The following is an 8951-nucleotide window of genomic DNA, read 5'->3' on the forward strand; positions in this document are numbered from 1 at the left end:
ACCATCATAAATATGGGTAGAGTTAGATGAAAGTTTTTATTAAAAATCCCTATGGTGATTATGATGAGTTTTGGGGAAACAATAAGAACAAAAAATAAATATTGTTAAATTTTATGGAAAAAATAAAACCCCAATAGATAGGAATTTTAGATATTCTATGAAGACTAAAATTTATGTATGGTTTAATTGTTCGAAGATATAAAAGAGAGCTTGAATCACAAGGGAATAAAAATAATATAGAGAAAGAAATGTTTACTCATAAAATATATAATTAAAATGTCAAGCTTACTAATGGATTAAGCCCAGTTTAAGAAAGACATTAAAGAACTGAAAAATTGAAGAAATTACTCAGAATGCAGAATGAGAGACAAAGAAATAAAAAATATGAAAAATTAATAAGCATCCTGGAAACTATAATGAATCGTCATATATATCTAATTGCAGCTTAGTGATTTAAAAAATAGAGATTAAAGAGGATGGCTACTCAAATAGAGTTTTTAAAATTGTTGCAAGACACCAATCTCCAGAGTCAAAAATCCAAAGGAAGCACAGTGGACTTGTATTATATCCATGTTGTTCTCTGCTAAAAGTTAATAATGTTCACTATTCAGTTCTATGTGTCAGGCATTGTAACAGCATTACAGAATTTTATATATGGGGTGACTTCACAGTGACAGACTGGTATGCAAAAAAAAAAAAAGGCCCTTATCTTTGTAAAACTCAGTACAATAAAATTCTGCTTCCTAAGCCCTATTTTGTCCAGTGCAAATACTTAATCCAGCTGTTCTCACATACGCTCCAACCATTTGATTGACTTCTTGGTCAATTCTGAATTATAACTTGATCACTTTCAGGTTGGAATTTCCTCTGAGATACGTGGCTCTTAGAGTGAAAGAGAAAGAGACCCCTACTAGATGGAGACCCAGGTTTCTGAGCATGACCAGCCATGCTTGTCTCTTTGGTTAGATGAACAAAACCACCCATATAAGCTTGTACCTTATCAGTTAGGACAAAACTATAATCAGTCTAAATATCATGACATTCAAAGACCAACGTAGTGTGCACACAAGTGATCTCTAGCTGGACTGCTCAACTAGGAAGAAGCATTCTGAACCCCAAATGATTAACATAGGATTTGATCTTCACAAAAGTTTGCCTGAGAACCTGCACTTTTCTTCCCCAAATCCTATATATTGTCAAAAACCTCAACACTGGGTGGGTCACTCGTTTTCTTATCTCTGAGAGGTGAGGGGCATCCGCACCCTGACTTTGGGGTATGTACACCTTTGCTTTGTTGTCCTTTAATAAATCTTTGCATGTGCCTGGCTTTTGATGATCATGAAATTCTTCTCAGTGGTGTCCATCAGGAACCAGTCCAAACTCAGTTGAGGTCCCTTTGCCCCCTTGGAGCAGGACCTCCTGGGACCCCCTGTCCAATGGCACCTCTTACTTGTTTCCCAGTCCTTCTCTCTCAGAGGTGTCAACAGGGAGGAGGCTGTTGGTTTGTGGATCTAAGTGGGCAAATGCCTGGGCTTTGGCATCTTCCAAAAGCACCCAGCTGCCCCTTAGAACTAAAGTATGCAAAGGGAAAATCCTAATCGTAAAAATCCAGTCTTCTAAGAAAATTGATTTCCACGGCTGCCCTCTAATGAAGGCATCGGGATCTAAGGTCAGGAAGGAGTCATACCAGAAAACCATCAGCAAAAGAGTCATCATTTCTGCCCAGCTACCTTCTATGGGTTCACACGAGAAGTTGTTTTTCACTTTTATGCCTCATAAAAATTCTCAGGAAAGACAGACTTCTAAAAAACAAAACCTCCTCCTCCATAAAAAGCCCTTTCACAGAAGCAAGGCTTTTATTTCAGCTTTTACAGTACTCTTTTCCCTTCTGTGCTTTGTCCTGACATCTTATAAAACCAAGATTTAGCTTTCATAATTCACGGCATGTGATGTTCTTGGTCCTTGAATTTTCTTTAGAAAATGAATGATTATACAATTCCCTTCTATCACACAGAGCAGAGCCTCTTTATTTTTCTATGAAAGCTGAGAATTTAGACTTTTTTTTTTTTATAAAGTCAAATGTCTAAACACCATCATTGCAGAGAAATATAATCAAGTGTCACTTCCTTTCAACTAACGGGGTATGAAACCAGACTAAATCAATAAAAAGTTTGAGTTATGGACTGCACTTGAAAGGAATATAATTTTATTGCTTTCAAATACACATAGACTCAAGTTAGGCTAATCAAGTGGTGTGTGATAAAGGTCCTTAGAGGACTTTCTTTATCAAGTAACAGGGATGAACTGTAATTTTCACAGTTTACTGCCTAATTAATATCCTCCACACCATTGATTGGTTACCATCACGTAATGCCACTGGTTTATCAGTAGCTCACTCGTACCCCTGGTCTATTTTTATTTCACAACAATCCTTCTCCTATAGAAAACTCTCAAGTTGTTTCACTTAACTAATTTTTAATCCTCTGTTTAATCTTTTTTTCACATATTTAATTTGCCTACTAAGGCTTAATTTGAACCTTGCCACTTTCAAGTGCTAGATGGGTTTGCCGTTTGATGAGCCCCTTCAATCAACTGTGGTTTACTGAAGAAACAAATTAAAGGCCTGGGCCACAGCCAAATTACTCACCTTCCCTGAACTTATTTCTTCTTCTTCAGATCAGGATTGGTACATAGCTCAAAAGACAGTGTTAGGATAAAAGAGGTTTTAAGTATGTGAGTATTCTGCTCGGTAAAGAGAAACTCTTATTCAAATATTGGTTATTCTTTTTACAAATTCTAGATTAATGAAGCCCAAGTTAATGATTTTTTTTAATGTATGAAAAGAACTTGTACAGTCAATTTTTTTCCCAGGGGAGTCACTCCTGGTGAGTCATAAAGGGTTTTAGGAAGCCCTCTGTCTCGTCAAGCCTCAACAGGGCCATTTTGTTTGCCAACTATAACCCATCGGTTTATAAAAACAACACTTCTCCTTGGGGACCTAAATTTAGATCTGCCTCTTCCAAAGCTTGTTGTGATTATGTCATTCCAGTGATCTCTCTGCCTCCCCTGGTTGTGTAGAGCCTGTGTCTGGAAGAAATTCAACCAACAATTACTCAGATCATGATACTGCTGTGTGCTGGGTGGGAGGGAGGAGGTGGGGGGATCCAAGGTGAAGAGAGGGCGAAAGGACAAACCCCACAGTGAACTGTCAGGTCCTCAGGAATTTATCATGTGCTGAAGGACACATTTTCGGACATTTATACCCTAAGAGGCAAATAATGATAAGTGCAAAATAGTGATATAGGAGGTTGAATCCTCAGGGAGGAGAGATTGGTTCTGAGCTGGAGCATCTAGTAAGGCTTCTAGGAAGAGATAGGATTCTAGCCAAGTCTTGAGAGTTGTCTCTGATGAGAGGAAGAAGCTAGATCTATGGTTAGATCCGAGCTGGTGAGCTCTGGGTGGGTTTGGACACAGGGTAGACCAGGGCAGCTGGATCCCGGGCTGTATAGCAGGATGCATGGTTGCAAGTTATATCCTTAAACTGAGGTGTGCAAAAATCACAGTTCTTCACTTAAATCAACTTACTCCAGACTCAGAGTCACCCAGCTACCACGCTGTTGGAATGTCCTACCCCAGCCATGACAAGGCTGTCATTGTGGTCCCTAGGAGTGTGGAGTGCCTCTGGGGTCCACAGGAAATGGGGCAGAGACCTCTATGCTCCAGCCCACCACGGTCACCACTGAGGGGTTTGGAGTTGAAGCTGGAGGGACGTGTGGGGACTTGCTAGTGTAGTCAAGGTGAAAAGCAGCTTCTGCTACCCTGGCTGGGCACACCGGCCAGCCATCCCTGTGAGGCTCTCACCTTCCTGGGACTTTACCAGAGAGGCAGCCACTCCTAGGACTTGAACTCCCTTCCACTTTGGAAAATCCCTTTCCCTCTCTTACTTGAAGTCCTTTCATTCTGCTTCTGCTCAGGGACCCCTAATGTTACATTGGTTCTCTCAGGCCACTAGAACAGCACACGGGGACAGGGGGACCTAACCAGGTGGCATGCATTTTTCTCACAGTGCCGAAGGCTGGAGGCTTGGATCAAGGTGCTGGCTGATTCAGATCTTGGCAAGGGCTTTTTTCCTGGCTTGTAGATGCTTGCATGCCCTTTCCTGTGTGTGCACACTTGGACAGGGAGGGAAGGGTCCCACCCTCACGATCTTCTCCAAACCTAATTATCTCTCAGTGTTTCCAGCTCCAAAACACCATCCTAGCAGAGGCTATGGGTTCAGCAAATGAATTTTGGGGAAACAGAAATATCCAGTTCTTAACAATAACATACGTAACAATCCCAGGGATTTGAAAATGGCAGGAGTTGGCTCTGAACTGCTAGGATTAGTGAAGGCCTGGCTCTCTGTTCAATTTGGGTAGAAGAATAAAAATACAGAAAGCAAAACTCAAGGTCGTAACATCCCAGGAAAGAAATCAGCCCCATGTTTTACAGCTTTTCTCATATGGATGTATTTTGTTGTTCCCTCTTTATTTGGATAAATTTTTCAACCCAACTGTATTCTATGTACCTTGAGGCCAGTAAATATGTTTTCACATCTTTTCATCCTCGGTGGTACTTAGGCAAGTTGTATGATCAGAGAAAGTGCTTTTGACTATTTGTTGAGTGGCAGGAAATGGATGCTGTCCAGGACCACCCAGCATATCACCAGGGCTGGCCCTATGTGGACAGGAGTCTATGGCTTCTCATGAATGGAACTTTCCCAACCATTGCCCACACATATCACCCACACATTCCTTAAAGGACACATAAGTAAATATGAAATTTGACGTTACTGGACAACTTATTTTGTATGTTACTTCTTTTTTAGTGGAAAAACTGGCATCTTTTATTGCTGCAAAAAGTTCTAATTTGTTGTGTGAACTTCACTCAGGCAACTCACCCAAAAGAAAAGTTAACAGATATCAAAGAAAGATCACCCCTACCTGGCCCCGGAAATCACGTTTCAGAAGGTTAACATGGCTGAGAGCCTCAAATTGGAATTATCTTTATTATCACTAAAATTAGCAAAGCTGCCAGATCCTCATCTCCTCTCCATAGGCACACACACATGTGTGTACCAAATAGAATCCTGAATAGCCAGGTGTGGTGGCACCTGCCTATAATCCCAACCACTTGGGAGGCTGAAGCAGGAGGATCACAAGTTTAAAGCCAGCCTCAATAGCTTAGCAAGGCCCTAAGCAACTTACTGAGAAAAATTAAAAAGTAAAAAAGGGCTGGGGATGTTGCAAAGTGGTTAAATGCCCCTGGGTTCAGTTCCTGGTACAAAAAAAAAAAAGATTATATGGGTTTCTGTGGCTGTTGTAATAGATTATTACAAACTTGGGGGCTTAAAATGACAATTTTATTCTCTCACATTTTTTAATTCTTTAAGCCCAAAATCAGTATGTCTGGGACAAAATCAGGGTGCTGCAGGGCCAGGCTCCTTCCCCTTGGAGGCAGAATACATTCCTTACCTCTTAGCTTTTGGTGGCTCTGGAATTCTTCAGCTGAGGCTCTGTCACTTCAGTCGTGGTCACGTGGTCATGGTCAACATCTTCACATCTCCTCCTCTGTGTTCCAAATTGCCTGTCTCCCCCCTCTTCTTGAGATAGAAGTGATTAGCTGGGCATGGTGGTGCATGACTGTAATCCCAGTGGCTCAGGAGGCTGAGGCAGGAGGATCTTGGGTTCAAAGCCAGCCTTCAGCATCTTATCGAGGCCCTAAGCAACTCAGTGAGACCCTCTCTCTAAATAAAAACACACAAAAAGGGCTGACAGTGTGGTTCAGTGGTTAAGTATCCCCCTGGGTTCAGTCCCCAGTACCCCACCCCAAAAAAAATACAGGTAATTGCACTCAAGTCTCCCCTGGATAACTCGGGACACTCCCCACCTCAAGATCCTTCACTCAATCCCCTTTGCCAAGCCCCCTCCCCCAGGATTCCTTTTGGTACATTCGTAAGATCCTGGATTCGGATGTGGGAATCTTTGGGGACAGTCACATTTCAGCCTGTCAGAGTTCTTATTACCAACCCTAGAGGTCCCCTAGTTATAATGATTAGTAGGACAATTGCTCTTCTTCTCTGTTTTTCTCTGGCCTGTTTTTGACCACATCATCCTGAGAGTTGAGAGATGAACACGAAGAAACAAATTTAGCAACGACCATTTCTGGCAAAAAGGTTGTTTCGGACTTTAATTGATTGACTAAAGGGAAAATAATATTACCTGGGATTTGTTTATTCTGTGCCCAATTTAGCTCAGATAATCAAGAATCCATAATACGCCCAGAGTTGAGAGCCCAGAGGTAGATCAAATAAGTTCTTCATTTTCTTTCCGTATTTTCTTTAGATTCTTCTGTTGCTAGTTTAGCAAATTACAAATTAATGAGCCGTCCAGAAGTGGATTATGAAATCCAACCTAAGGGGCAGGAGTCTCAGCTCTGTTTGTGTTTACTCTGGACCAGTCACTTAACTTCACTGTGGGAGATTTAAAAAATGAAAAGAACAATCATATTTATTTACTTTATATGGCACTAGAATTCTTTAAAGATAATGGATCTTTCGAACTGACTCTAGAAAATGTATGCAAAGCACTTTCGTGTTTCTAATGAAATATTTAATACGGTGGGTTTAAATATTTCCACCTTCATTCATTTATCTGTTTATTCAGCAACTATTTACTCAGTTGAAGCCAAATATTTGCTGCTGTTCTGGTTGCTGGGGTGCCTTAAAAGTCTTGTACCTTGTAGCAATCTTAAGCTTAAATATTAGCAGATCTAGTTTAATTAGTACATGTTGATTTGCCCTCCTAACATCCTAAGAAGGAGGCTTGTTGGAGAAATCCAACAATGGTAGAGTCAATATTGACCTTGACTCGTTTCCTTTGCCTCTGGTGGCATTGAAAGGAACTCTAGGGCTGCCACACTCTACCAGCTAGGGGGAGACGGCAAGGCGCTCAGAGGTTTGAAATATGTGAAATAAAGATCTGATCCACTTGCCAGTTCATCAAACTGATGGAGATAGCAGTCGGAATCATCCTGGTTCAGGAATTAGTAAAGAAAGGAATTCTTTGCTATTTTAACATTGAACAAAGGAATCTTAACATCAAATTATCAGAATAATCGCCCATGTGATTTTTAAAATGTACATAGAAACTCAACTCTTACCTAGGTGTAGGTTCTGCTTCTTATGGACCTTCATATGCTTATAGCATAAAATTTTATTACTATAAATAAGTTAATATACTGATGGCAATCTATGTTTTTATTAAGACTGTATATATCAGTCTGGATCAGGATGGTTGGCTTTATGAATAGCTTTGGTAAGCACTAAGATGAGAAAGAAAATGAGTGTAATTAAAAAAAAATAGGGCTAGAGGTTGAGAGCAGGGTTAGAAAAAATATATTGGCAGCATGTTTCACCCAGAAAACAGGAATTGTCTCCTTCCGTTCAGAACCAGTGTTTTCTGGTGGACATAATCACCTACTAACTCACTGATGTCTTCTCTTCCTTGATTTTTAAACATGAATATTGTACTTAACTCAGCATAGTTTTTAAATATCAAGACAAAAGTACTAAGGCATCACCAGAGCCATCCAGATGACCCAGTATGATTGGAGGTGACTATACCCCAAGGGCTCCAGGGTTGGGCAGAAATGGGTGGGAAAATGTTCTGCCCTTCACTGATGTCTTGACCAGGGCCAGGAGATTTCCCCTTTCTGAACGGTAGAGAGTGATGGGAAATCCCACATTGGATACTATTGGAGTCAACTGAGGGTTATGGCCACGCTCCCACGGCCCAGGGAGTTGTCACCTAGAGGGACCTGACTGCATCCCCCCTCAGCTCCTCCACCCTCCACATCTCATGGAAGGAGGATGAAGCAGAGGCGGTGTGTGTGGGGTGGAAGCCACTCCCCTGTCTCCAGGTAGAGCACAGCCCAAGTCCACACACCACAGGTTTCACCTTTTCCTTTTGACTGTCAACCCCTTAGGTTGGGTCACGTTCATCTTTATATTGCCACCACCTTTCCCCACACCTGGCAATTTCTATCTGTTTATAAACATATGTGAAAATGAAATGAATACAGTCTACACCCAAAGGTTGTTTTTCTTTTAAATACGAATCTGGTAGCTATAGTGTGGCTCTTGAACATCCTCCAAAGGCCGTGTGTTGAAGGCTTGGTCCCCAGACGATGGCACTATTGAGGAGTAGTGGAACCTCTAGAAGGTGGGGCCTGGCGAAAGGCAGGTAGGTCATTGGCCTCTCCTGCCTCTCTCTTTGCCTCCCAGCCACCGGGAGACCTGCAGCTCCCTCTGCCACGTGCTCCTGCCGTGATGCGCTGCTGCCTCACCACAGACCCCAAACCAACAGAGCCAACCAGTCATGGACTGCAACCTCCCAAATGTGAGCCAGAACAAAGCTTCCCTTCCTTAAGTTGATTAGCTCAGATTTTTTTGTTGCTGTTGTTGCAGCAACAGAAAAGTTGACTAACTGAATTTATGCATCACATTTTATATTGAGTGGTTTTTATATGAAAGATCTCCACCTATCTCCTTGACTTCAAATATACAGAAAACTTTTGTTGAGTAGATGAGGAAAAAAAGAACCACAGAACTTTTAGAAGGCCTTTCTGAGGTCATCAAGCAATAGCAGCTTAAATGCTTCTTACTGCAAGAAATACCTGTAATACAGTCATGCACCTTATATTATTTTGATCAGCAAGAGACCATATACAATGGCAGTTCCACAGGATCAAGCTGCCTAGGGACATCACAACCATCTTAGCGTAAGTACAATGCATGACATCTGCACAATGATGGAAATCAGCTTATTCTCAGAATGTGTCCCCATTGTTGAGCAGCAGGTGACGGAACTACACATCCCTTCAGGCATCTCTTCCATTTAGAGAAGGAGGAA

This window comes from Marmota marmota, unplaced genomic scaffold (assembly GCF_001458135.2).
Source record: "Marmota marmota marmota unplaced genomic scaffold, marMar, whole genome shotgun sequence".
Classification (NCBI taxonomy): Eukaryota; Metazoa; Chordata; class Mammalia; order Rodentia; family Sciuridae; genus Marmota; species Marmota marmota.